Source organism: Molothrus aeneus, chromosome 1 (assembly GCF_037042795.1).
Source record: "Molothrus aeneus isolate 106 chromosome 1, BPBGC_Maene_1.0, whole genome shotgun sequence".
Classification (NCBI taxonomy): Eukaryota; Metazoa; Chordata; class Aves; order Passeriformes; family Icteridae; genus Molothrus; species Molothrus aeneus.
Genome location: NC_089646.1, coordinates 20,885,183 through 20,909,585, shown reverse-complemented (window position 1 = coordinate 20,909,585; position 24,403 = coordinate 20,885,183). Strand labels below are relative to the sequence as shown.

General features: G+C 42.3%; 1 protein-coding gene across 3 annotated transcripts in view; it reads right to left on the bottom strand.

Annotated features, from left to right (window-relative positions):
• Window positions 1-15,313: 15,313 nt before the first annotated feature.
• Window positions 15,314-24,403, bottom strand: part of ST8SIA6 (ST8 alpha-N-acetyl-neuraminide alpha-2,8-sialyltransferase 6) — a 45,144-nt gene continuing 36,054 nt past the window's right edge. For all 3 annotated transcript variants that reach the window (XM_066552705.1, XM_066552720.1, XM_066552713.1), the window contains one exon: window positions 15,314-22,898. The gene's annotated coding sequence lies outside the window, so the exon portion shown is untranslated. The remainder of the gene's footprint in view (window positions 22,899-24,403) is intronic.

The following is a 24,403-nucleotide window of genomic DNA, read 5'->3' as shown; positions in this document are numbered from 1 at the left end:
ACTGCAGGCAGCAGCTGCACTGAGTGGGGCAGACCCCATCCATGGCCAGGCACTTGTCCTGCCCCCACAACGAGCCTCACGGAGCTGCTCCCGTGAGCTTACATAGGCAGTGCCTCCAAATATGTGAGCTGTTCCCACAGTCAGCAATAATCATCCTCCAGTCCTCCAGATGACTGAGAATCCTCATACTGAGTTTGTTTTTCTCATGTAGCCAGACTCTTGCTTTCCCCTTTTTTTTTAATAATCTTGCAAAGCCACTGTTAGCAGAAACTCTATATTCCAAGCCCCCAGGAACATGTAGCTAAAGCAGTTCTTCTGCCATCCAGTTGGTCTGTTTTAGTACACAGCAAATATACTTTTCCCTTCCTCTCTCTTTCTTTTTTTGCTTTTTCCCTCTCTCCTCTCCTCTCCTCTCCTCTCCTCTCCTCTCCTCTCCTCTCCTCTCCTCTCCTCTCCTCTCCTCTCCTCTCCTCTCCTCTCCTCTCCTCTCCTCTCCTCTCCTCTCCTCTCCTCTCCTCTCCTCTCCTCTCCTCTCCTCTCCTCTCCTCTCCTCTCCTCTCCTCATTTCATTGTTGAACACGCTTACCTGGCTCACAGAGGGCTCTGTCCCTTCTCTCTTCCCTTGCCTGTGGCAGCCATTTACAGTTGTTACACCAGTAAATGAATCTGGTGCTTTCACTGATGCCACACTGTGCTGGGTGGGAGCATCTGCACGTTGAAGTGCATGGAGGAAATACCTACAAGACTGCTCTGAGGCTCTGAATGTTCAGCTGTGAGGTTAAATTGCTCAGGACACCTTGGCTGAAGCCTGCTGAAGGCATGGTGGGACATGCCCATCATGATGGTGGGGCTGGCCCTGCTGGGCCTCAGGCTGCAGGGTGCTGCCCCACAGACTGACGGGGCTCTGGGCAAAGCCACAAAAGCATCTGAGGAACTTTCAGAAAACTGCTGATAGGAAACCACTCATCCCAGCCCGTTGGGAAACTTCCCAGCTGGGGTCTGGACCAAATCCCAGCAGCCCAGGCCCAGCAGCTGTGATTAGAGCACTTCCAGGGCTCACATCCTGTCTGTAGGTGCAAGGTCCCACGTGTGAGTGGGTTACTGGGCACTTTGAGACTGGTCTGTTTTCCCTTTAGTCAGTCATTTAAACATATCCTGTAAGCTCTCATCACCTTTAGGCACCCATGGAGCCACTTGTGGCTGACATCCCAGGGCAGTCACCAAGGACCCAATGCTGTGTGGAGATCATGTCCTGCTGGAGCACACCTGGTGTTGGGAGGGACCTGCTCCTGGCCAGGACTTGCTTCTGCCAACTGCTGGAAGGGAAGGCATTCAGAGGATATAAATTCCCATGTTTGGAGAGCATGAACAGTTGAGTGGCTGGATAGAGAATTTTGCTGGTGCCTTAACAAGTATTGGAGATTTTAATTATAAAATCCTTCCACAGGGGAAGGGAAGCCTGGATATTGCCAAAAATTTGTAAGTAATTAACATAGAATAGACTGCCCTAAGAGACACTTACTTGAGTGCAGTCACTCATGCAGAACTAGGAAGTGCCAAAAATAAAATTATGTCTTCAGTCTTCATTTGATCTCTTTATGCTCATGCATAATCTTGTGGATTTGGTCTTCAAGTTCATGAACCTTGTCTTACTGAGTGCATACACCCAACAGCACTTCAGGAATCACTACTGCTCACTGCTAGAGCTTTTCAGATCTCCTGCATTTGTGTTTGCTGAGTTTATCTGCTTTCAAGACTATGACTTTTTAATTTCCTCTAGAGTTCCCTCTGCTGTTCTTCATGGTCCTTTGCAACATCCTGTAGAAGGTGAGGTATTGTGAGTCCTGTTTGAACCATAGGCCATGCAGCACAGCAGTCAAGATCAGAAGTGGAAACCAATCTCAGGGGTCCACTGGGAAGGTGTTTCACACAGTGTACTTTTAAGGCACTTACTGATTTCAGGCCCAGGTATTTTCCCAGTCTAGACTGCAGATTAAGTCCCCAGAAAATGAAGTTCACACATTATGGGGTACCAATGTCAAGCATTTCAAGTGAAATTCTCAGCTTCAGCCAAGAAAGCTATAGCACAAAGATGGAAAAATCAGCGTCCCCAGCAGTGCAGAGTTAACCTCAGCCACAGGACTCTTCTCCTGCCCACAGCATATTGGACATTCCACGGTCTGTGTTCATTCCATGTTCCCTCCTCCTGCACTGAGGGCAGCAGTGCTCTGGCTAACAGGGTAACAGGGCCCCTCCCAGCCCAGTCCAAGACCATTCCCTCAGCCCACGAGCCGGCCAGAGGGAAAAGTTGCTTGTGGGCTTCCATCCAAAGCTACCAAACTCATTTTTTCTGGAAAGGGCAAGTCCACAGCAGCCACATCTCTGCGCAGCAATGTGTCGTAGTTTCCGTACAAACTCCTCAGCCTGACATTTTGGGCTGGTTTTTTTCCCAGAGATGTATTGCAGCTGTCTCCCTGTGGTGGGTGACGAGAACTGCAAGGCAAGGACAGCCTGCAAGGAGCCTTTCTTCTGGCCTGAAAGGAGCCTTCTTCTGGCCTGCAAGGTGCCTTCTTCTGGCCTGCAAGGTGCCTTCTTCTGGCCTGCAAGGAGCCTTCTTCTGGCCTGCAAGGAGCTTTTCTTCTGGCCTGCAAGGAGCCTTCTTCTGGCCTGCAAGGAGCTTTTCTTCTGGCCTGCAAGGAGCTTTCTTCTGGCTGGTGGCTCCTTGCCTCAGTGAGTGGCATGGGGGGCTGGTATGGCTGCAAAGGGAGAGGTGCTGCTTTCTCAAAAAACTACCCTGCAGTTATTCTCTGCTCTGTCAGCAAGACTGGAAGATGTCTCAGACTTGACAGACAGCATATAAATACATTTTCAGGATGGAGAAGTGTGGTGGGTTGAACTCGGCCAGCAGCCAAGCGCCTACAGAAATGCTTTCTTGTCCTTGTCACTTCCAGTGAGATGGGGGACAAAAAAGGAAGAACCAAAGTAAGAAAATTGGTGAGTGGAGTTAAAGGCAGTTTAATAGGTGAAGAAAAAAGTGGGGGGAAAAGAAGGCAATCACACACTATGCCCCACAACCAGACATAGGCCCACCTGGTCTCTGAACAATGACCACCTTGGAAGCTTTCTTCTTCCTTTACCTCAGTCTTTATTGCTGATGGCTGAGCTGATTGAACATGACATCATATGGTATGGAATATCCTGTTGGCCAATTCAGGGAATTTGTCCCAACTGTGTTCCTTCCCAGTGTCTTTCCTACCCTCGGCCAGACTTGTTGGTGGGTCAGAGTGGGAAACAGAGAAAGCCTTGATGCCTTGCAAACACTGTTCAGTCAAAACTTCAGTGTACCTTCAACACTGTTTTAGTCACACATCCTAAGCACAGCACCCCCAGGGCTGCTGTGAAGATACTGAACTCCATCTGGGCCAGACTCAGCCAAGAATCTTGCAGAAATTCAGATGGGGGTGTGTGTCTCTGTACCTGGCAGTGGGGTGGAGGCCATATACAAGATCTGAGAATGACCCAGATTCAAATCCCGTATTTTCCAAATTAAGGGGAGGGTTTGAAGCCCAGATCTCCCAACTTAAGACACCTTATAGAGTTTATGGGTGTCCAAGAAATGTATGAGCTCGATCTCTGCCCTTTTATGCAACCAGCTTTATAATACATAGAAAAGTGAGTAATATGGGGAGGTTTTGCAGTCGGAAGAACTCCATGTGCAGATGGAGTTCTGCACTCCAGATTTCCATTCCCATCTCTAGCTGTTGTTTAAATACTGCAAACATACCTTAGCTCCCACCTACTGTAAACCATTACAATCATATTTTAAAGGTTATTTTGCAAATTGGAGATGTTAATTGCAAACATACTTTCAGCTCGAGCAGTCCTTCTTTGATGATGCTTGGTGGAGTGCATGACAGGTTTGCTACCCAGCTTCTTCTCTCAGCTCTTAGTGCCCTACAACTGGGTGGCTGTGGAAGTGTGTTTCTGTACCACACAAAGTACTTTCCCTGATCTTTTAGGCTAAAAAATACTGGACTGTGATCTAGGAAGGGTCTGGAGTGGGAAATTCTTGCCTTGGTAGGGTATGCTTCTCTCATTTCAGTATTCAGTTATTCTTAAAATGAAAAAGCTTTTTCTTATATGTTAACAGAATTTCTTGCTTTTCATTTCATGCCCATTGCCTCTAGCCCTTCTCCTGGACACCACTGAGGAGAGCCTGGCTTTGTCTTTGGTACCCCTGCCACCAGGTACTTATGTGATGTAAATTGATGTGATCCCCCTGAGCCTCCTGTTCCCCAGGCCAAAGGGTCACAGCTGTCTCAACCTCTTCTACTCATATTTCAGGTGCTCCAAGCTCTTCCTTGTCCTCATGGCCCTTGGCTCAGCTTGTTCCAGTATGGCCATCTCTCTCCTGGGAGCCCAGGACTGGACATGGCAGTGCAGAGGGTTGTGCCAGGTGCAGAAGGGAAGGATCACCTCTTCTAGAAAACTTAGCTCCATAGTATCAAATGTTACTGACTAGGCATAAAAAGGATCCATAGAAAGTGGTGGCCTGGCAGATGCAGGGGGGAAGTAAAGGCCAGAGCTCTACAATAACGTAAGAAAAGACATTTTGAGTCAGGCCAGTGATCTGCCTGGCCTCCTACAGAGCTTTGTGGGGAAAAAGGCACAAGAAACAGGGCTCCAATTCCTGGAACAGCCTTTATTTTTAGGCAAAGAGAAATTCAGGGGCTTTTTGAGCCAGTGGCTTTATCCAGACCATTGATGAAGTCGTCTGACTTGATTTGAGTAGTTTTATATTTTTAGTTTCTAAGAGAGTGAATTTCATAATATGACAGTGTACCAGGGAAGAACATTGCCTTTTGATTATTTTATCTTTATTGTCTGATCATTTTGTTGACTTTCCAGGAGTTCTTGTGTTATGAAACTTGGTAAATAATCATCCTGTGCTCAATCCCCTCCATGTTATTCCTCATTTGATAGATTTCCCTTCCCTGCAAGTGTTCAAGGACAGGTTGGATGGGGCTCTGAACACCTGGTCTAGTGAAAGGAGTCCCTACTCACAGCAGGGAGGTTGAAACTAGATGATCTTTAAGGTCCCTTCCAATCCAAAACATTCTGTGAGTCTGTGATTCTCTACTTGCTCTCCTCCAGCACATTTGCATGTTTCAACATCTATAGTGCCTCTCATCAGGAAGTCATCCTGTAACCATAATAATCCTCATCACTCTACTCCTCATTCTAGTTCTGCTGTGATCTATTTAAAACAAGGTGACTAAGAACAAGTGATCTTCAAAACACATGCATTGGAAGAGTACAGAGTGACATAATGAGAACTCCTGTTTTGTGCTCAAACTAAGTAAAAATATCCTAGCTACTTTTTTGATCACTGCTCAGTACTGGGCTGATGTTTTCAGAATGTTATCCAAAGTGACTCAAAGATCTGTTTCTAAGGACAAACAGGTATGAGTTATTTTTTGCCCCTCTTTTGCTGTCACTGACATTAAATTTTCATTCCCTGTTTGATCACCCAGTTATGTAGGAACACAATGCCCTTCTGCATCTTTGAGCTCAGCATTAACATTGATTCCCCTTTTTTCTTTTGTCAGCCTGCTGGACAGCCTTGGCTAGGTCCCTGGAGAATGTATTGAATAGTAAAGTCCAATGTACAAATACTTGTAGCAGGCCACTGACAGATTCCTCCCACAGTTAAGGCTCTTAATTATTTCTGTCATTTCCTGCCCTATAGCTTAAAACTGGGAGAACATGAACTTTGTAGCTCTTAGAATTCTGAAGTTACGTAAAATTTTTTTACAAAATCTTCCATCTGCACCACCCTTACGCACAAAGCTTGTACAATCCTACAGATGTTTCCACCACATTCATGAAGTGTGACTTCCCTGGGAAAAAATGTGTGTGGAATCCTACAGCTGCTCTCACAGTTCCTCCTGATCTTTCCAAGTACAAACACCAGCACCGTTGCTCCTTAGTTTTCAGCATCACCCTGTCGTGTCTTTTTGAGAGTCTGAAGTTATACCAACCATTGTCTGCTCCTCTGACACCAGATGCATTGCAGTTCACAAATTAGCAGTTTCATGTTCAGTTGCTGCAGAGCTGCTTGATGGTTGGCATTCTGCCTTCTTCTTACCTGTCAATGTATTGATTTGTTTCAAAACCTTTTCAGTTTGAGATTGTTCTTCATCTGTCTCAGGAGGCTCCTTCACCTTTTCTTTAATGAGCTGCAGTCATCTAAGTTTTTTCTTATTTTTGCTGAGTAATCCTTCCACTTCTTGACTATCTCATCTGAAGCTGCACTGAATTTCTGGCAGACATCATGGTTTGGATGTGCCTGAAAGTGTTTTTTATTAGCAACTTGGCACTTGAACATGTATTTGATCAATATCATTAGAGATCTACTTTTCAACTGCTAGATTTTCCTGGGTTTCCCATTTGGACATGACTTCTGTCAAAGTCTAGTAGTTCCTTTCACTGTCCTTTTAAACTTGGATGGTGCTTTCTGTGGTTTTTCCTTTTCCTTTTCCTCTTTCTGGAAGGCTTTTCAGCATGATAATGGGCAGTTCTCAGTTTAATACAGTGTCATTAGTTTAACCTTAACTGGTAAGTAAGTGCCACACAGTCGCTTGCTCCCTGCCCCCTCACCCCTGATGGCATGAGGAGAAGAATCAGCTAAAGTAAAACCCAGGAAGTGAGATAGGAACAGTTTAATAATTTAGATAACGTATAAAGTATTACTGCTACTACTAATAATAATTGCACTGAAAAGGAAGATTACAAAAAGAAAAAGAGAGTGGAATAAAACCCCGGAGGAAAAAGGGATGCGCAATACAATTTTTCACCACCTGCTAACTGATGCCCAGTCCATCCCTGAGTTGAGCTCTGCCCCTCTAGGTCAACTCCCCCCAGTTTATATCCTGAGCATGAGGTTCTGTGGTGTAGAATATCCCTTTGGCCAGTTTCATCAGTTGTCCTGGCCCTTCTCTGTCCCAGCTATCTCCTCACTTTCAGACACTGAAAAGTCCTTGGCTCAGTGCAAGCACTACTCAGCAGCAACCAAAACATCAGTGCATTACCAACATTATTCTCATCCTGCGTCCAAAACACTGCCCTTTACTAGGGAGAAAATGAACTCTCTTCCCACATGAAACCAGGACATAAAGTGTTTCAAAAAATATCTTTGTGTCTAATCAGCATTTTAATTCTGGCTTCTAGGGCTTGTTGCGGTTTTTTTGTTTGTTTGTTTTTGGGGGGTTTTTTTGTGTGTACATCATGCAGCTGCTACACCCACCACTAACCTCTCTACTTTCCTCACAGGCTGTAAATTTCTTGTCTCTCTCTGTCCTTTGCAGGATATGTTTTCAGCTTTTCTGTTCTTTAACCCAGAATTCTCTACCTGCCTTTTCCTCTGTAGGTAGTAGAGCTCCTATGTACCTAACTGAATTTGGAGCAATTGCTTTGAACTTCACAGCATCTCTTTCAGACATGAAGAAAAGCTTTCAGATGCAAGTTTGTCATTTTCCCCCAACTTGATTAGATGGACTAATGAAACACAGGACTTCTATCCACAGACCTTGACTTACTGTCATCAGATGAACAAGCACTGTAGATGCTCCCCACATGGGCTGACAGGGAATGACTTAACCACCAGGGACTGTCCCACCTCCCCCAGCCAGGGAACAGGGCAGGCTGCTGTGGAATGACCGATGGAGCAGCCCCAGCCCAAGTTATCAGGCATCTCCATGGAGAAGGAGCTGCCTGATGTAGAAGGTGTCTACTCTGATCAGGAAGAACAAGTCGATGAGGCCTTTCACAGCCTCCCATTCTCTGGCTCTGGTCCTCACAGCAGAATGTAACCATACCAATATCTGCTGGAGGAGGAGCACAGCCTTGGAGGTTCCTAGAGAGCATTGATGAAAACATCCAGACCCAAGTGACAAAGGAGCCAGTAGGGAGAGATGCCCTGTTGGACCTCACACTTATAAACAAGGGAAGGCTCCCTGAGGATGTGAGAGTCAAAGGCTGCCTTGACTGCAGTGACCAAGAGATGGTGAAGTTAAGTATCCTTAGAGGAGACAGCAGGGCAAAGACCAAGATCCCAACCCTGGCCTTTAGGAGAGAAGACTTTGATTTCTTCTGGGATCCACTTAAAAGAGTCCCCCGGGATAAAAGCCCAAAGGGAAGAAAGGTCCAAGAAAGCTGGTTGGTATTCAACAACCACCTTCCTTATGCTTAAGAACAATCCATCCTAAAGAATAGGAAGTCAAGGAAAAATGCTGGGGGCCTGTGTGGATTGTTAAGGAGCTCCTGGAAAAGCTCAGACCTCAAAATGAAATATGCAGAAAGTAGAATTAGGGTCAGGTAACCTGTGATAAATTTAGAGACACCTTTTGAGCCAACAGACATGGTTAGAAAAGAGTCAAAGCCATCCAGAATTTACTCTGGCAAGGAATGTCAACAGCAACAAGAAAAGCTTCCATAAATACATAAGGGGCAATAGGAAGACTAATGAAAATGTGCACCTGCTGCTGAAAGGGGCAGGTGTTCTGGTGATGCAGGGCATGGACAGTTCTGAAGTACATAATGTCTTCTTCACCTCAGCCTTTGCTAAAAAGGACAAAATTCAGGAATCCTCAGAGACCAGCGTGAAAGATTGGAGCGAGAAAATTGTACCTTGGTGGAAAAGAATCAGGTCAGAGAACACTTAAACAGACTGGACATACCTAAACCCCTGAGCTCCAAGAGGATGTGCCACTGCGGGCTGGGGGAGCTGGCTGATGTCATTGTAAGGGCACCTTCAATTTTTCCTTCCCTTGCTTCTGATGGTTCTCATCTTTCCATGTGAAACAACAGTCATCATAGGCTTCTCACAATAGATCAGTGTCCCTTGTATTCCATATCATCAGCCTCCAGCTTTTTTGCACTTTACTGCTTCACACTTAGAGATATGTTGACATTTAAGGTAAGGCATTATGTGGGTAAAATCCTACATGAATAAATTCTGCATTCTGTGGTCTGACTGGAGCGTGCTGGAGCTGTTATGAGGGTAAGAAGGAGAAGCAGAGATGGTAGAAGTGCTGCAGGATGAGAAAAGACAGATTTGTGTAAAGGTTATAAAGATTTGGAAAACCACTATTTTATGCATGAGACAAAACAAAGTACTGAACTTGTCTTCTACCTTTGTTCAAGCTCCTTTCCATGCACATAAAGCAATTTCAAATAGAGGATTTGCTTTTCATCTCTCAAATATTATTTCTGTTCATCCAAGAAACCCTTCCCCAAATGCACTGTATATCACTGGGGACCCGCTCTACACTCCAAATGTTTTTTTCATGTAATAAATACTTGACATTTAGAAAAATCGCTTCTAAATTTACACAGTGCAGAGCTCACAGTTTGAGATTACCCTCCAAGCACCCTGAAGTGCCAGGCGCATAAATAAATAGCTTTGCAAATAGATTCTCATTTATTAGTTTTGCAAGAGTATTTTCACTTCTTGGAGATGGGTGATTACTAAAGAACGAAAGAAGCACTTCTGGTTTAAAATTAATAGTAAGAAAATTCAGGAGAAAGGCTGATCAAAAGGGTTGTCTCCCAGATGTTTTGATATTTTCTATCTTTGTAATTTAAATTTCATTAGTACTGTATGTCTAAACTGTCCAGTTGTGCTTTATGTCATAGACAACCAAACATCCACCTGTGTGAGAAACAGCAGCAGGAGATAAACTGCCATTTTCAGGGACAGTAAATACTGTCTGTCTGCAGGTCATGCATGGTCTCCATCATACAGGACATAAATAGACTTCAAGATGTACTATCTATTCCCATAACACTACTGGGAGATGACCAAGCATTACTGTCCCCCTTTCAGAGAGGGAATCATATAGGACTAAGTGCTTTGCCATAGAGAATGCCAGGGATTGCTGTCTTCTTCCACTACATAAAAACTGAAAAGCTCCCTACAAAGGCATCCTTCCATCTGAACTGCAATGTCTCACCTCATTTCCAGGTGTGTGGAAAGTGAGAAAAGATTAATGATGGCCATGAATTCTTGACACCTGTTCTCACTATCATCTGTGGGCAGTGCCTGTGAATAGGCCAGAATATTGATGCAGTTAATGGTGCCATGCAAGGATACAACCTTAACCAGTAAATGAGGTGATTTTTTCACTTAATTTTGCTGCCAAAACCCTAAACCTCTTGTTCAAACTGTGTCTTTGCTGTTGGGGGTGGGGAGCATAACAGCACAGTGATGGATGGGATTAAGGGCCTGTTTCTGACTACAGAAGGCATCCTGGGACAGGCTGGATAGGCCAGGCTTTTCTTCAGCACAGACAGAGCCTTAGCAGCCAAAACCACAAGGGGCCAGGGATCCTTGGATATGTGTTCAGAACTCTTGAGCCCAGGGCCTTCAGCTCAGGGAGTGCCTGTTTTTGCACGAAGCCTGTGAGTCAGTAGCAGTGATACCCCTGATTATTCCAGCCTATTGTTTTGGTCTAGGTGTGCCAGAACATGGCTTTTTGGCCAAGTTAAACTTTAGTGAAGCTAAAGTAGTTTGACACCTTTTCTGACAAATGACAGATGAAGCCATGTGGAACATATTAAGGAAGAGGGTGTGGGGGGTGTCCCCGTTGGCACAAAAATAATGGTTTTACTACTGCTTACCTCTTCTCTGAGTGTGAGTATTCAGATTCAATGAATACTGCCCAGTCAAGCTTCATGACATTCCCTTTGTAGCATTGTGTCACAGAGAGCTGGCCTTCAGGTTACTGTTGCTTACCTCCAGGTTCTGGCACCACCAGGAAGATCTCCATGGCTCCCAGAGTCCCTCAGACTCACAGTTACTTTATGCCTTGCTAATGAATTTATCCAAGGGAAGCAGTGAAAATCCCTAAGTGAAAGCTGTTTGACTTGCACTGCTAGATTGACAAACTAAGCTAAAGCCAAAGTACAATCGGATTAAACCACTTTTAATGTGTCTATTCAGGGCTGCACAGCAGTTGGAGTACACAAATCCAATACTGATTTCAACAGTGAGCATTTGATAAAGAGCTTTTACATTCTGATTACCTTTTTGTGACTGTGAAAATGGTTTTAGAGGTCAAAGAAATTAAGTTCACTAGGTTTGCTATTCACAAAAGTTAATCTATACCTATTCTCTTTCAGAGACTCCTTATCACCCTGATCTCATTAAATGCTGTCTCTACGGGGGATGTTATATATTCTCCTACTTAGCTACTATTTCCCTGCTCACAAGGAGTAATGTGCCTCAAGGTAATGATCAGGCCTCAGTCAGGTCATGGCTGTGTATGAATAAGGAAGGTGGTAGCTCAGTCTGGGGTTGCACCTGCATTTCACCCAATCCCTCACAGTGGAACACTGAACTATGGACCAGCTACTCTACACTCCCTCTATAAACCAGAGAATCCAGGATTTACCACAAGCTAATTTAGACACCTAAAACAAGCCATTGTTTATACTCCACTTCCCTCCATGACTATAAATGGAATCCACAGTGGTGACTCTGAACTGTAGTGATGACACCTGCAGTCAGTTCCATGGAAACCACCTTTGGTGTGAAAATGCATCTACTTCAGTTCACTGCTAGACTGTACAGCATTGAACTCTTCATCTTAGCCATACTCCCCTCCCTTCTTTTTCTTTCCCCCTAGTCTGAGGTCACTTTGCAGTGATCTTTCATCTCAGCTGATCTCTTGCTGTTTGACTTTTGAAATTAATATCCTCAGCAAATCATCGGCTCCTGCAGAGCACATACAACACAATCAGTATAATTACTTCATGTCATACCTCAGTTGTCACTTCACTTTAATGCACTGCAAGTAGGATGAACTTGAAAAATGCTCCAAGTTAATGTTCTTATAGTTTCTGTTTTAGACTCTTCTGAAAGATGTTATATGTATTCAGAAAAAGAGATTTCATCCTAGAAATTGTTGTCTGTATTACAGCAATGCTGTAATACAGGGTCAACAGAGTTCAGAGCTCTATGACTCAGGCACTGTTGAAAAAACATTCAATGTAGATAGGGAAAGTGTAGGACATGATGGGACTGATCTAGTAAATGTAGGTGTTTATGATGTAGAAATTTATATGTAAATTCCTGACTATGAAGGAGCCTCCTGTACTTAAGGACCATGGAGCCTGGCATTAGTCTCCCTACCTTGAACTGGAGACTGTGGGTGGTGAGATGGGTGAGATAAGTCTCAGGCTAATTCCTCCTGTCACCTCACTCAGCTTTGAGCAAGGTGAGGTGCCTCCCACTCTTGCCCATTCAGTGCTTCAACATATTTGGCTTTTTAAAACAGCATTTGATGGAGAACTGTGAATTCAATGTCAGAGTACTGCAATCTTCCATTTCAGGTCACTCCTGTCACTCACTAATTACAACCCCTCATCCTTCCTTGACAACCTTTCTCCATGATGTATCACACACAAGCCTATCCAGAGTATCTTAAACCTTGTCTCTTACTCTTCTACTTCAATGCCTCAGAGAACATAATTGTCTTGTTTTTTGGGGTTTTTTTTAATATAAAAAGTTAATTTAAAATCCAGCTAGAGAGGAGTCCTTTTGCTTCTCTTTTATGTCATAATCCAACATCAGGACATTTACTGAGGCAACATGCCACCACCTACCTCAACTCTTTCCTCTACTACAGGTGACTCAGAGCATCATTCCCACCTTCCAGGCAGGAACCTGAGGATGAGGTTGGTAGCAGCCCAGAGGCAGGAGCTGTGGCTGTGCTCTGTGCACACACAGTGGGAGGCTGCAGCCCACTCCTGGTGTCCTGCTTGGGCACACAAAAGTTTTTGCATATCATTCAAGAGAAACTATCAGTATTAAAGGGGCAGTTCAAACTGAGGGACCTTTACTGAGTGATTTTACTTTATTAAAACTCTACACATAATAAAAGAGCAATTTTTGTTCTTACAAAGATTAAAAGCTAAACAAGAAGAATCAATGTCCCTGAAGGGCTGGATTTACACAAACACCACTGTGCTTAAAATTCAGTCAGAATATTTCTGCCTTAACAGTATCTCAAATTACCTAATAAAAGTAATTTCAAATATGAAAGTTATTCCATTTCTAATGCTTATATAATTTTCCCTGTACATCCAGCATTTCTTTCTCTGATGACAGCAGCAGTATGTGAACTCCTGGACTAATTCAGCTTTGCTTCCCTGTGCTGTACAAAACAGACAGCAGCTTAAATTCAGTCCTCAGTGGGGTCTCTTTTTTTTCATATACATGATAAAAATATCTGCAGTGCTATACTTAAGAACTAATGCTTTCATTATGGTATCTCCATTAACCAGATGGTTCCATCTATCAGTCTGCAGTGGCCACGAGACCTTAACATTGCTATTTAGTATTAATTTGCTCTGGTGCAGAGTGATGATGACACAGACATACAGGATATAAGATACAGGATGGAAGAGGCAAGCTAAAACTCAGCAATGTACCTCAAAACTCAGGCACATTTATTTACCAGAACACAGGCATACTGGGATCCTTGAGAAGGAGGCAATCTCTCCTCACCTTTTAAAATGCTGATGTCTTCCTCAGCCCATTTGTGTATTGTTCCAGCTGCTGCCTGGGCTGTGGCTGTGATTTCCTAGCCCACTGCCATGGCTTTTAGCTTGTGGACTTTGGTCATGCTCTTCTTCTGGATTAAGCCAGTGCCCTCATGTTGCAAAATCTTCCCATGACATTTTTGCTTAACAGAGGCAATAGGAAAACCTAACCTGGTCTTGGACCATAGAATTGCTCCTGGAAACATTCCTTCTAAAGCCCTTCTAACACCAGTGAGCGTTTCCCACAGCAGGAGTGCCCTCCTGGTGGTAGCTGCTCTGCCCCGAGGAGCATGGTTTGAGCTTGGTGTGATCCAGAGGTACAATGACTGCAAGACAGGCACAACCTCAGCGCACAACCACTTCCCTCCTGTTCTCCTCTTGTCCAGCCAACTTTTCCCACACTGCTCCCCTTCTAAACAGCAAATAACAACAAGGCAATGCTTTGTCTGGGGCTGCACTCAGCTACGCTGCACTTGGGCCAAGCAGTCCAAATCACCTGGCAGTGCTGCTCTTTCAACATTTGGCTGTTCATATATATTTGAGATGGCTAAGCTCAATCTAAGACACTTTCCTCAGCAGAAATCACACTTCTGATTTAGAACCTGCTCTGATTATGGGGACACATTTGCATCTGCATCACTCATATATGCTATTTCACCTGCCAGCACAGCAAACAAAGGAAACCCTTTGGTTCTGATCATCAGTGAAAGATTCATGCACTATGGGAAGGAGGTAGGCCACAAAGATCCAGATCTTAATCTTCAGGCAGAAGCCACTTGATGGTCCATGAGGCAAAATAAAAGCTTTCAGTTCTAAACCTCTGTTCTGTCTGCAATAAAATTTGGCAATTGCAGTTCAGTCCCTAGAGGGCCCTAAAGGATAATAGTCCTCCTCACAAAACAGCTGCATGTACATATTTGACCTGATTTAACGAGACAGTCAGCTTCTATTTGGAGAAGTCACGGTAAGCGGCACAGAAGTTCTACAACTGCCTTCTGCCCAAAAGTATAAAGTAAAAGCTTGGAGGGAAAATTCTTTCTCTGAACTCTATCTGTTTGAAATTCATTCACTACATTCAATCTTTGTATATGACTAAAACCTGTATAAAGAAAAAATCCCAACATAAGTGCCTAAAATATGCATAATAATCTACTAGATACACATCTATCAGACATGTACTCGTGGTCAGTATTTTGTATAAAAAAAACTTTTGCATCTGTTGTTTAAACATTTTCCATTAAACACTGTTTTTGAAACATTTAGTTATTTTTATACATAGTTTTCATATTTAAGAGAGATTTTTCAGAAGAAGATGGTAACAATTGTGCTTTCTTGTTTGGTTCACTTTCCATGTTTAATGTTTCTTCCATAATTAATTTTTGAAAGTATTTCAAGTCATTAGAAGTAACAAAAGAAGATGGTTAATTATGTTGCCATTCAAGAAGAGAAAAGACTGAAATCACTTGAAGGTACCATTTAAGCAACAGATATTTACACATGCACCAGTGCCCCAATCCCCTATACTTGCCTTTAGGCACAGCTTGCTTTTTAACTTGCACAATTTTAAGGAACTGTCCACATTTCCACTGTCAGTTGCTAATACTGTTCTAGAGGATTCAGACTAATGCATTTTATATGTTGCTGCCTCAGGAGACATATTTTTTGTTGTTTAGTTTCAGGAATTCACAAAAGAAAAAACCCACCACCATTATGCCTAATAAGTCTTTATTTACAAACATAAATTGCAAAAATATTCTATTACAGAACAGGTAACAGGTACAGAATTCTAAGTATGCCTTATAACAATGAAACCATTGCCTCCTTGACAAAAAAAATCATCAGGCACTTAAAACAGGAAAACAAAGTACAAATTAAACCAGCTGTAACAGATGACTCAACAATACAACTTCATCTTGGTTTTCTGTAATAAAAGCGCACACACGGCTGAGGGGCTCCTGCCTCCTCCTAAACCCTGCACAGAGACATTTCTATGTTATGCTGCACACATTCTACTCAGACAATATCAAGTTCACATCTGAAAACATGAGTAAGTTCAGCACTGAGAGAATTTGAGGAACCTTTTTGGAACAGCAGTAGCAGAGCCTACACTAGCAGCTTCAGAGAGCTTGGTGCATGTGGAGGAGCACAATTATACCAGCCCCACGGGGGAGTAAGCTCTGCTTTGACAATTGCATTGCAAAGAATGGAGCTGAAATGAATGCAAACAATACACATTTTAAGAGACAATGAAACCTCTGGGCAAAAGCTATCATGGTAACTTTATGAAATTACATTTTGGCACATGGACCAGTCTGAAAAGCCATACATTTGCCATCACTGAGGAGCAGCCCTGTGTAGGACCTCTTCATTCACCTGTTTTGTCCCTTGCAGATCTTGAACTAAATCAGAAGCAGAGGTTGCCTCTTAGGCCTATCTTAGAAAGGTAAATCTAAGGTGCAAGTGTCCAAATGACTAACAAAAATACTCCTCCAGAAATCAGTCAAATACCCTTAAAATTATTTTGGCTTGTGTGACTGTTTTTTAGGTGGCATTATGTAACTTCCCACACACTTTACTCTGGTGGCATTAAACAAGAAGAATATTTAAAATTATTTTAATTAGGTACTCAAAAGAATATCAAGAATATTAACATAAAGAATACATATGAAGCTACTATATAAACAGTACATATAAAAAACGCAGAAATGTCAGCTATTGTACTTCAATGTCACAAGATTTCAAGAATGGGTTTGTATTGTAAACACTGACAATAAACAGACCAAGGAGGAAGTGTTTTTAGGGAAATATCTCACAGCTGAGCCAAGAGGTGAGAAGCCTAGCATGTTGCTGGCCTACAGACTTGCTGTGAAGAATCTCCTCTTGTCAGGGACTAAAGTGAACAGTGAGGAATTTAAACCCAGCAATACTGACAATAGGCTATCCTGTCACAACCATTTGCATGATTCATTCTGATGGGCTCTTGCCTTGAAACCATGATGGGATCATTAAATACTTCCATCATACACTGTGAGTTTTCTCCCTCACTGGAGAAAAGAGGGATGAAACAAAGACACAGAAGTACCAGGTGCAGCAACAAACACTGATGTATAGCTGAAGGTACACCAGGATTTAGCAGAAGATAGACTTGAATGTTCTTTTGATGGCAACGGGAGGATGCTGGCTCCAGTCACAGCCAGACTGTTTTCATCCTTAAACCAGTATCTGCCAACACCTGTCGCCCAAGGGCTGTTATTGCCCGTGCTCAGAGTGATGTGAGCTAATCACCACCCATCACAGTACTACACTGACTCCTTGCTCGAGGGCAAACTCAAGCTGAAGTTCCCTCATGGTGTTAAGGTCTTGCTGCCCTGCTGGAATCTCGACACCGAGAGCACACTGACACTTACTCCTGTGGCTGTAACCCAGTAACCCCGGGTCACTCCCCTGGCGAGCCATGTTCCCAGAATAGGAAGGTATTCTGAAATGTGCCCTTATGAAAGGAGACCACCTGATAACAGCAATAGTCCCTTTGTTCAGTGGCATGCTGCAGAGTGTTTCTGCTCTACTTGATCATAATGATAATTTCAAGCCAATTAAATACTTTATGAGAATCTAGAACAAAGGTTAATAAATATAAATCTGGCCACTTGTTGTATGCTGTGGGTGAAAAGCCTTAAGGATTTTCCCAGAGTACCCGGAGAGATTAGCTGCATTTGAAATTTTTCTGTCCCGAAACTCAAAGAAGGATGGTCCTGCCTAAAGTGAAAGAATTCAAAATAAAGAGAGTTGGGCCTTCTAAACTAACTGCATGCCCCCTTGTCACTGTTGTTGGCTAGCAGACCTAGAGATTAAAGAGATTTGCTGCTGAAGTACCACAAGATGAAGAATTATTGGCTTTGAATATTTTCAGCTAAGATATGTTTAACTAAAAGGCTCATGTGCAAGAAATCTACTGCTTCAGGGCATGCAGCAAGTGGCTATCAGCTGTTTGAGTTAGAGCTGTTGCAGAATAAAGCACTCCACAGAATATTCCTTGGGTTTGATCTCACAGACTTCTGTATACAGGTGGATGTCTGCTTTGTGGACCTGAGTGTCCCTGGAGGAGCTACCGCTTGGATATTCAGAACCTCCCTCCACAAATTTGTCACAGGAGAGGAAGTGACAGGACAAAAAAAGATCTGTAGGTAAAATAGATCTAAACCTAGATTGCTGTGTTAGGCTGCAGCTCCACCATGGAGTCTGTGCAGGCTCAAGGTGTACATGCTCAATTAACCCAGAGTAATTAACTGATCCAGATATTTGCACTAAATAAAATCAACTAATACCTAACAACAGGAATATTTTCCTAGTCACTGAGAGAGCCACAGAAGGTCAGAAGTCACCTAGATAATTTAGTTTCTTTTCCTGAGTCACTAAAGACAGACAATTTCATCTTTTGTCAAACATGGTGGTATGTCAGTCGTCTCCCTACCGTACAAAGGAAAGAGAATCAAAGTGAGAGTTGCTGGTCTCACCCCCTCAGTCCTCATTCACCTCTGTTCTCTGCAGATGCTGTTTTAGATGCTGGGATTAGAAGAGGCTGAACACAAAGGAATGCTGAATAACAAGCAAGTTTATGATCAGTGAACTGAGAATTTTTTCTGCTTGTCATTTCTGAATCTGCTGGGGTCACCAGCTTGTTAAAATGACTGTAATGGGAAAGAGAGAAGGGTGAGCAATAATCAGCAGTGTAGGCACCTGGAGTCTTTAGTGTAGATGCCTTAAGCACCTCCTGGCACCACAGGGAAAGATGGGCTCTGGCCCACCAGAACAGCTGCTGTGCTGCCAATCCCTCTTGCAGGGCCCATCTCTCCCTTCTGACCAGGCAGACCCTCAGAGATGTCACCTTCTGAACTTGGTCAAGCTTTTGGGGACCACTGGGTCTGTCCCACAGCTGTCGGATAACAAAAGGCACCTGCTGTGTCCCAGTAGTCCCACCTGCATGGCCTTACCCCCTCCTTTGCTTTGACTGTGAAATTCCCCTGTCTCTTGGCATAAACCAATTTTCTCATTCTGTTGCCATGGTAGGGTTTCACCATCTCAGAGTGCCAAAAGAGCTCAGTGTGGGAGAGGCCGAGGCCAGACAGGGCATGCAGGGAAGGGGGCAGCACAAGAACAGGGACTGGACCTTGCAGCCATTCCAGCTGAAGTCACCATGCAGCTACAGACCAACTTTAGCACCTCCAGTCAGGCAATGTGAGTATCACACCAAGCTGCCTTCCTTGAGGTGTAAACCCAGTCATTTACAGCATGTTTTACTATGCTGCAAGCATAGCAGTGTTTGACTCACAGTCACACAAACTCCTTAAGACACTAAACAGGGCTGCATAGCACTCCACAGGGCAAAGAGACAAATAACCAACTCAAGGCAGCACTGAATCCTGAAGGAGGATGCAACATTAGAGATTCAGAAGAGAAAAAGGAATAAAAGCAGCCAGGCAGGCTTTGATCTAATGATGCTGTGATGCAGTCACGCAAGGACACTGTCAGCTTCTGCAAAGGTACAGTGGAAATATTAGCACACTGTCAGTGTTTCTATCTTTAGAAAACTATTTAATCTCAATGTTCATTCTACAGCATGTGACAGCATTGGAGGTCCACAAAACCTAAAAATTAATATTCCTGATGTGAAATAGAGGGAGTTGAAAAGCTCTTACTAACCTTTAGTCAAGAACCCTTAATACAAACTGACGTTGGCTCAATCTTGCAAAAGTGGCATAAACATTCCCAGCCAGGTACAAAATCCATTTATTATTATTAACCTGGCACAGGTGTAAAATAAATGAGAACTAATGTATTCAGCTACCCAAGACAAGATCATTTCCCACAGTGAGTGTACTTCAGCAAGTCTTGATCAATCTGATGGTACCCCATGCTGCAGAAATGCCACTATTAACTTGCCCAGCCTGTGTCCGAATTAACACAACCCAGCCACCCAGCACACAGCACCAGTAGCTGTAATAAAGCTGAGTACAATGTCTGCCCTCCTGCAGAGTGAAGTGGATGCAACTAACATCTCATACCAACTTCATGTCTGGAGCAAGGCCTGAGGACCTTAATTTAAAGTCTAATATAGTGTATTTTTATTCTATGGAAAGTTAAGAGCATTTGTAGGAGAGGGCAGGAAAGGTCAACAATTCCTTCAAGCATTTCTTACCAGCCATGTGGTCGATATAAATCACTGAGAGCCTTGAGAGCATGGAAGATCAGGTCTTCCAGTCATTGGAAAGTTTAAACTTCATGGAAACAGTGCTAAAAAGTCAGTGGCTGTCCATACTATAGAAATTTCCATTTGCTCTCAGTTGTGAGTGCTGCATCACATCCCTTGAGTTAAGACCGCTTTTCATCAAGGAAGCCAGAACAGATTTCCTCTTTTTGGCTAAATCTCTCTTAAAATGTATTCTGATGATCTTTCCAATAGCATTAATACATGTTTTTCAAATAATGTAGCTGCACAAAAATAGTTCTGACACACAGTAACTCCAGCTTTGTGGTGTGTCATGGTACACTGTTTACATTTATTCTGAGACAGTGCCACATGGAACTAACTAACAAATGCTTTTGAAAAAAGTTGCTGCAAATAAATCTAATTTTCTCCTCTCCCCATCCTCTACTTCACTCAACCAGTTTTTGCCCCTTACTCAGGCTGAGTAGTTAATAGAATTTAGTCTGAGCAAAGAATGATCTTGCATTATCTCTATGTGCACACAGAGCACTGCAATTGTTCTGGATACTATGTAAGAACCTGCAAAAGATGTATGAATTTTCCCCAAGACAAACCATGTAGCTGCTACACAGCCAAGAGCACCTCACTGCTCCACACTAGACTGGAGTAAGTTACAGTCCTTACATGAACACAGGTGTGCCTTTGTCTGGATGAAATGCAGCAGGACTGTCCTCAACCTCAGCTGTTTGCATCTCCCAAAGGACAAAGACATCACTTTGCACAGCTTCTATTAAAAACACTCTATGTGAGTGATTTATAGCAGAGGACATCCTCTTTTGTGAGCAAATTTGTCTTTGATCTATAACTAGGATGTTGCAACAGGCAATCATCCATAACACTCATAACGTGGGTGCAGGTTCTTTCAGCAGCCAGCTCTCTGCACATGAGCAGCAGATACTGTGGTCAGAAAATGGTAAAAATCTCACAGCTGGGAAAGAAAAACTGTGGATTGTGATGTTGGAACTAGAACAGATCACAAAAAATCAAACCCCTGTGCTCCCCTCTTCCAGTTTCCAGCTGGTAATGCAGATGGACTCATCAGCTCAATTCTGCTGTCTTTGTTTCTGTTAAAAGCTCTACTGACACTCAGAGATCTACATGTGTATTAGTGGCATCAGTTATTGCCTCAAAGCATTATGTATTTTTTACCCCTTATTTTCAAAAATGGACTTTATTGCTCATATTTGCAGTCAGAATTTATGGACACTTCTGCTTGGGTAGGAGTAACACTGGATTCTGATATCCTTATTCCTGGAAATGGATCCAGATGCTGAATGTGTCTCAATCAACAGATCTGTAACCACAATGATTGATTCTAATACTTCCAGAAGTGTTTATGTGATTATAAAACTGCTATAAGGTTAGCATTACTGCATTACAATACAGTAATGCTCTTACAAAGTATAAATTTAAAAGGCTTTTCTGAACCTTGTTTTTTAAGGTCCAATTCATTTAAGTGGGATTTTTTTTTGCAGATATAATCCTCAAAGAGTGGAAACTGAATGCTCTTTAAATCAGTTGATTTGGGATTTAATGTTGCAGCAGCAAAAGGAATTTTACTAAACAAAATACTTGATAGTATCTGAGTGTAAAAGAAGAACACTCTATCTTTGAACTGACCATTCAGAGGACTCTCAAAAGAGTCAGTGAAACTCTTATCAGAATCTGGTTATTACAATTTTTAAATTTTGTTTGTTTGCTTGATTGGGTTTCCTTTTCTGCAGTAGAATGTATAAGCATATAAGCAGTAACAGTTAGGGTACAACTGCTTGTCAAAGCTCCTATAAATGTTAAAATGATTCTTTCCACTGGGCTGATATTTCACTTTCTCTTGCTGCAGGATGTTGCTCCACATGTATTCTTGGACCATATGGAAAACTTAAACAACTATACACAGGTTATAAATTGGATATAGTCATTGAATATATTGAATGTAATCTGTTTTCTCAAACATCCTGGTGTAGAGGAGCTTGGGGTTGATGGTAAGAGGAACATTCTTCTAATAATGCTTAGTGCAGTTTCACTATCTGTAGTCACATATGAATACAAGCTATATTACATGAAAAGAAATTGAATTATAGGCTTGGTATCCATCATCTTTCTAATGGAAATTCCATCTCATGTAGGAGCCAAGACACAGAACTGGAATAGCAAGAATGTGTGCAAAGTCATGCCCTACCAGGACTCTGGGGACTGTAGTGTGGAACCAGGTTCACAGTCCTCATTTGGAGCTGAACTGGACCTTAGACAGGAACATAAGCAAGTAGAGTGGGTTATAAATAATTATAAAGCTCTGGTCCTTCATATATGTGTTCTCAGAATTAACATCACTCATATGAGTGATCCCATTAAATCCACAGCATCATCTAGTGCTCACAAAATGAAAGCCCATTAAATCCACAGCACTACTTACTGCCCACAGAATGAAAGCCCATAAACCACTTAACTACCTCTGACCTGAAGGATTTTCTCATTTGTGCACCCTGGGACAAACTAAGAATGACATGGCTCTGAATTAATTACTCCTCTGCAGCTCTTCTCATCATTTCTCTCATGCAGAAAAATGCCAGTACTTACAGGATGAAGTTCTTAATTGAAAACATTCACTGCCAACTCATGCAGCCACCATACAGAGACTATTGTCTATACTATGTGATATCAACAAAACCAGAGATCTTATGTCAAAATATTTTAATGATCCTCTAGAAGCAAAACATGATGAATGTCACATATTGCCACCATCCTGAGATTGTGCTTTGCTACCATTAAACCAGCAGAAAGGAGTTTCAGAATTTTTCAAATAATTGTTACTTTGTATTTTAAAAATGATCACTCAAAATTTTTTAAATGTAGCAGTCACTGTGTGAAAAAATCACTCCCTTTTCTCCCCAAGTGTAAAATATTTCTCTATTGTAGCATTATTGTAGAACTGTATTATATGCAGTTTAATGCTCACAAAATCACATCAGATCAAATCCAAGACCGAACTGCTGGGATATACACAAACTGTCTCCTTAGGATCATCACCCTGAAATTAAAACAATAAAATATGTTATTGGTATTCCCTTTTTAGTAGAAAAAACTGCTTTTTATACTTGAAATAAGACAATAGTTTATTCTTTGTATGCATTGCACCTTCTGCATTAGCTTTTCATCTGTATCTCAAGCTGTGAGTCTGTGAGATCTACTATACAGAATCCCAGGCTCTCAGAATTCCCCTGGCTAAGCTGGAATGCCCATGCCTGGTCTAACTCAAGCATTGGCCCTTTCTAAAGGACGACTCCTTCCTTTGGATACCCTCAGAACCACTCACACTTATCCCAGCTGCTCCACACTCTTCAGGCTTCCTAAGCTAACCAAGGCCAGGTCTAGCCAGTATCTTCATGGGGACACATCCATTGCTAATTTGAATATGGATATGTTCCAAATTATATTATCTTATTCATATTTTGAAATCACCAGAGATTGCAATTATTCTGTTTCCTCAACAGGATAGTTCTGCTGTGGAAATCCAAAACAAAACCCTTATAGAAATGTAAATACTTATTAATTTGGATTGAAATCTAACATAAATTCTCATTTGATTTAATCTATACTTTTCTATTCTGATAGGTTTTAACTAAACCAGAAACAATTTATCTCCACTTGTTTCATTACTGACATTATTCTTATAATGTAAATTTAATTCACTCAATGCATGAGCAAAGTGTGTGCTTAAAAGCTGCACTGCAGGTGTTCTAAGGCACAAAACCTTTCTTTTAATATCTACTAATTTCACATTGGATAATATTTGCCCAAGTCAAGAACAGTCTGCAATTTGGCTGCTTGACAGGAATTCAGAGATGTCCTTATTTTAAAATGTTGTATCATTTTGCTCAAGGTAATTACAACTGAACTGTGGGTTAGTTCATATTTCTCTAGCTACACTGGGACACCACAAGCACAAAAGAATTTCAACAGAATTTAAGCTCATGTTGGCATTCTACACTTATAAATAGGTTATGTGTAACACTATTTATCACTTGGATTGCAGCAAATTTCAAGATTAAAAAAATATCACATGCTGGCAGAGTTTGGAAAAAAAATGATTCTTTTTGATGTTAGCTGCTGAGAAAGTAAACAGGCATCCCCTTGCTTTAGAGGATGCTGCTCTGGCAACTCCACCTTGAGTGGAGGGAGTCATGGCCGCTCTCTGTCAGAAATAGATCACATTTAATTGTTTGGTTGGAGTTAAAAAACTCATACCTACTTTAAACTTTCCAGGTAAGATATGCAGAGGAGAGTTCAGCAGTTCTTACCTCCCAACCACCTGCACACCTCTGCTCAAGCCCTGCTCCCTCAGTCCTTCTGCTCAGACAATTGAGCACTATTTTCTTCCCCAGCTCAGAGGCTCAGTTTCATTCTTCCTTTCTGTGTTTTTGTTTTTTTTTTTTTTTTTTTTTTTTTTTTTTTTGTATTGACTGACTCCTTTGAGCAGATGCTGGAAGTTACTGTTTTGTATGTCAAAGCAGCACATCCTCATCTACCCTGCTG